The sequence below is a fragment of the Medicago sativa genome, chromosome 3 (genome assembly GCF_051527215.1).
Source record: "Medicago sativa cultivar Bolivia chromosome 3, Bolivia_mono, whole genome shotgun sequence".
In the NCBI taxonomy this organism is placed as follows: Eukaryota; Viridiplantae; Streptophyta; class Magnoliopsida; order Fabales; family Fabaceae; genus Medicago; species Medicago sativa.
This window is the reverse complement of record NC_140751.1, coordinates 26,948,763-26,954,557: the sequence shown is the minus strand read 5'-3', so window position 1 is coordinate 26,954,557 and position 5,795 is coordinate 26,948,763. Positions and strand designations below refer to the sequence as shown.

Sequence of the window (5,795 nt, the reverse complement as noted above, 5' to 3'; positions counted from 1 at the left end):
TCAATAGAATCTTGGGGGTCCATATCCTCCTCCTCCCATATTGTTGAAGCCAATTAAATGAGGTTGCAACATAGGGTTATGAAAAATTTGTGGCAAAAACATCTCAATTTGTTGAGGATTTGGCTGATAATGGAGAGGGATGTTAGAGGATAAATCATTACCAACAGAAAATCGAAAAGTTTGAGCAAAAGCACCCTGAATTGCAATCCTATCAGCATGATGAGCAACAAGTTTCTTAAGCTCCACCAAAATCTTCTTGAATAATTCAAGCTGAGCCTTATTCATCCCATTAATCAGACAAGCCCACCAAAATTGAGCCTTGAACGCCTTGCACAAAAGACTCAACTCATCACCATGCTTTTTCTCCTCGTCTAGTGTGTTGTTGATTTGAATCAACTCAGCATTGAGCTCACACACTTTGGCGCTATGGTGAGCCTCAATAAATTCTATGGTGCTATTGTTTTGCGGTGGGACCCCAGAGAGATAGCGATCTATGACCGTATCAACATTTGGATGACCGAAAGAAAATACCTTTTCACTAGGTGAGAATACAACGAGAGCAACATCTACACACTTTCTTGAAGAGCCCGCTACGACGCTTTGAGAAAGTCACTTGGAGGTTGCGCTCGTTGCTCATTTTTTTCATCTCAATCTTTTGGCGCCCACGACCTTTCCTTCTGCTTGACATGGTTGAAGTACAAAACGATAAAAGAGAAAAATGAAAAGGGTAAGTGGGTGTGTATGTTACTTTAGACTGAGAAATGATATATTAAAATCGGATGTGAAGGAGTCATTTTATAGCCACTTTTGTTGTGTATATTCCCACTCCCGCGTTGTGATTTGACTTTAAAAAACCAATATGTATTTATCTTTTTCAAACGTTATGCCTTTTCATTAAAATATTTATGGATTGAGAGATTCTCGTCAAATCTCATTTTGCATGGCTAATATAACATTATATTCAATGCAAAAAAAAAAAATGACGCTCTTTTGTCAATTTAACTTGGATAAAACTTAGGTTGTATGTACCTAAATATTTTCAGGAATTTGCAATTATTGCATTCATATTCTTATCGTTATTAAAGAAAAACAAGTGAATATGGTACATACTTCAAAATCTATCATATTTTCGTATACTTATTGTTAAAAAAGATATGAGTGGTCATGTTAACTTGTGTCCTTAGGGCACATGTTAAGCAACGCAAAAATATATTATTTTTTTTTTAAATTATGTGCATTCAATTAATCAAAAGTAAAAAAAATTAAATTCAAATGCATTAATTACAATAAAATATTTCTACCTTTGACTTATTAACTTGTGCCTTATGGACACAAGTTAGCATTTCCCAATAAGAAATACAAATCATTTAATTTTAAAATCAAAACACCAATGGTAACATAGGATTCACTTTTTATTTTCTTCTTTTTTGCCCCAATGCACTTTTGATTCTCGTATTAAAAAAAGGAAAAGAAATTTTGGTCCCTCATTTTGATCTTCATATTATAAAAAAAAAAAAAAAGGAAAAAGAAATTTTGGTCCCTCATTTTATAAACTAAAATTTTGATTATCTACTTTAACTTTTTTTAGAATTTCCACCCTATTATATTTTAGGGTTATTTTTGTTGATTTGACATATTCATTATGGATTGGACTACAATACTCCCACTTGAAATAGATTAGACTACAACACTTCAAATGTTATTGGCAAATAAGTTACATCAACGAAGATGACCCCAATATAAAATATGAGTGGAAATTTTAGAGAATGTGAAATTGGAGGTATACACTATGCTTTGTAGTCTCACATTAATAGTTTTGATTCTCTATGATCTCATAGCAGTGTGTGAGAGTAGCAATATTTCTTAATCTTCATACTCCTTATCGTTCTTCACATAATAACCTCTCAGATTTTAAGAAGCCAAGTTTGGCAACACTTACTTTAATTAACAAGTCATTTTTTATGGAAATTCATATGCCTGGAAGCTTTTGTAGACGTTCAATTTGACAATCATATGCCTTTATGAATTAATTATCCTTTCTTGATGGAATGTATACAGAGTACAATTCTTGCTCTTGGATATCATTACTCATTTGTGCTACTTTCTTTTTGGCGTTTATGAATTATATCATTACTCATTTGTGCTACTTTCTTTTTGGCGTTTATGAATTTGGAGGAAAGGATCACATAACATTTGTGATTTGTTATTTTGGGTTTTGTTTTTTTATCATCAAAGCAAACTGTATAGGTTATAAAGACAAATTACATTATTTTGTCTGGTTCACTCTTCACCAAACATTTGAAAAAAAATCAAAAGGCCTATAGTAGATTATCACTTGATGGTAAATAGGGTCTGTCCGACACTTAATGAGACCTAAAGTGAAATTTGAAGCAATATCTTTACTAAAAATTCAATGGTCTTCTTAATTCTACTTATTTAATTGAATCAATCAGACTTAGTCAATATAAAACATATTAATGTAGGTAAATTTGATGGCTGGCATGGTAGGAGTAAGTAAATTCAACGGATAGAGTTCAAATAGTAAACCATTCAATGTGTTTGATTTCAAATTACTATGAAGTCTCTTAAGCATTTTTGCCCCTTTCTCTATGCTGAATTTTTGCCCCTTAGTAAATATTTGGACTAAGTTTGACAACATCAAAGTGGCATTGTAATTTTATTGACCTTCAATAAAATTACATTTTAATATTTGGAACCACAATATGCATATACACTACCACCAGCTAGGCATCTAATTCAAAAGTAACAGCTTGAAATTGGATAGTTATTCTTGTTCTTGATTAAAGAAGATAAAAATTATCATTACGCTTGCAAAGTATCAATTCAACATAAAAAATAATAGTTTGAGACAAAACAAGTATAGAAGAGGGACCAACAAAGAAAAGTGCTTTATTATAGATTAACAGTGCAGGTAATGTAGGAAACAAACTTAGAGATTAATTCTTATTTATTCCTTAGCACATGACAAAATATATTCTACAGAACATATAATACCATAGCCATAACATTATTAGAAAAGGAAATTAACTGGCTAGCTAATTCTTCTTGTTATCCTTTTGAGCAGCATGCAAATCAGCAAAATAGCCTTTAGGATTTTTCTCAAATTCCTCCCTTGAAATGTTGGATCCATCTCCTCCAGGTGCTTTCATTGTATCACCCTTAGTGGTATTGCCAACGTTGTCCTTGGGATTGTTTGCAGCAGCACCAACATTGCCATTTCCTTTGCCGTCCATAGTTCAAAATGATCAAAGAAATATAAAAAACAAGGTTTGTGTTTCAAGGGGGGTATGAATAAGAAATTGAGCAGCTAGTTGTGTCTTTATATAGAACATTGTTGTGTTGAAGCTGATCTCATCTCCTACCTCTTAATGACTTTAGCTTCAATTTTCAAGGTCTCAGCAAAAGTGCAGTCAATTGTTCTCATATCTGATGTTAATTTACCAATGAAGTGTGTGGCCGGTGTGTGTTAACTAATTCATTATGGATATGAATGAATCACGTGTGACAATATTGAGAAAATTGATTTTGTTTTTTTAATTATAATTTTTAGATGGTTAATTGTATTGATGCTTCCATTTGGATCCCTATTCTTTAAATTTTAGCCCAATTAAGATGGTAACCAATTCTTCCATGTCTTTGACCCCAAGTAGGTGTCCCGAAGCTATCACCTTGACTTAGACACATTATGCTCCTATGAACCTAACGCTCAAGTTGGAAGCGGATCATTTGCTTAGTTTTTACATTAGGGTTTAGGCTTCTTTCGAAATGGACAATTCAGATAATCAATCAAAATTCTTTTTTTTAAGGAGATTCATGTTTTCAACTCTTCTATTGCCTTGTTGGCAATGTTATAAGTAATTTAGTAAAATATATTTTAAGTCATTATAACTAGTTTTTTTTTTTTTATATACATAAACTCAAGGTCATTAAACTAACTTATTAGTACATGTGAAATTAGTTACACTGGTGCTATCAATGTATAAGCTAACAAAAGAAAAACCAAACACATTATGATATTCAATAGTTTTTTTTTTGTTGTCTGAGATTCAACCTCCAGACCTTGCATATATTATGCATTGTCCTTACCAACTGAACTAAGCTTACGGAAACATATTCAATAGTATTTAGATTCACGGCAAGCTCCTTCAAAAAAAATTGTAGTGAGTTTAACAAAATTACGCATAAATTGTTATTTTATTAACCTTGGCTTTTAACAAAAACCCAATTGTGCACTATGATTCAATCAAACTCATTGTAAATCCAAACATACACAATGTTGTTCTTGCTCTTTATTAAAAAAGAGATGAAATATTTACTATGCATGCAAGATATCATGTCTGTTAGCGCGGCCAACACTCGGTGTTATTTAGTCTCACATCGGATATATAGGATTCTTGAGAATAGTTTATATAGAGGAGACACTCCTCACCGTACAAGCCGGTTTTTTAAGGATAAGTTAGGCCTCGATTTTCATGACAATGTCAACATAAAAGTGAACAAAACTACATTAAAATAAAATAAAATAAATCTAAAATTTTGTGCACTCGCTCTCAGTTTCATCTCTCTTTTCCTAAATTGAGGCATGACCGACCCAACATGTCAAGAGGCCTAAATCAAATTTTTTATAATGAGGCCTTTTGGGATTAAAAAAAAAAATAACACAATGCTTATTAAAAGCATAAACTAAATTAAAATAAAATAAAATAAATCTGAAATTTTATGCCCTCGCTCTCAGTTCCATCCCTCTTTTTCTAAATCTGAGGCAGGACTGACCCAACATGTCAAGAGGCCTAAAACAAATTTTTTATAAAGAGGCCTTTTGGAATTAAAAAAAAAAATAACACAATGCTTATTAAAAGCATAATAAATCAATTTTTGTTGTATCTAAGATTTGAACTTTGGTCCAAAAGAATTTGAGGCCTTAAAATTGACCAACTAAGCTAGATAAATATTGATCATTAGTATGTCATATTATATATTTATAATTAAATTCACTTATTTTGAGGTATTTTTTAACCCAAAATCTTGAGGCCTAAAGCCCTCGCTTTGGTGGCTTGGCCCTTAGGCCGACCCTGATCTGAGGATGAGGCCTATCGTCGCTGTCTCCTCCCAACCGCTCAATCTCCTTCCACTCTCTTCATTTCCTCATGGTCGCTGGTCTAAGTCGTCGTCGTGTTCCCTCACTCTCGTCGTCAACAACTCAATATCTTCGCCTCCTCTCAATCGCAATTGCTTCACTCTTTCCATCATTGGTTGAAGGTGATCTCTATCTCAAAATTGTTCTTTAATTTCTTGGTTGAAGGTTTACATTTAGGTTTTTTTGTGTTTTGAATCTTGTTTTTCCACAATTGGTAATCACTAAGATTTACGACCAATAATGGCCTAGATGCAAATGTTTTCTTTTTATAGAATTGAATTTGGATTTATCCCAAAAATCAATAACCATTATTGTTAATCTCAAACAAATGGACTATCTACAAATTTCATATAATGGATAATTGTAAAATTGAGACGCATTCTATATGTTTGATTAATGTGTGGTTAGGTATATTGAGTAGTTATTACGCCATGAGCTTTCTCCAACCAATGAGGAGGAGACAGCTGTTACTTGCAATAGAAGTAACTGTAATGTAGTACAGTTACCAGTAACTTGCAGTACAAGTAACTGTGATGTAGTACAATCTTAGTTGATTGATAGTATAATGCAATGTGTGTCTATATATATATATATATATATATATATATATATATATATATATATATATATATATATA

At 32.2% G+C, this 5,795-nt stretch overlaps 1 pseudogene; it reads right to left on the bottom strand.

Annotated features, from left to right (window-relative positions):
• Positions 1 to 688, bottom strand: LOC146936799 (agamous-like MADS-box protein AGL62; annotated as a pseudogene).
• Positions 689 to 5,795: the final 5,107 nt, after the last annotated feature.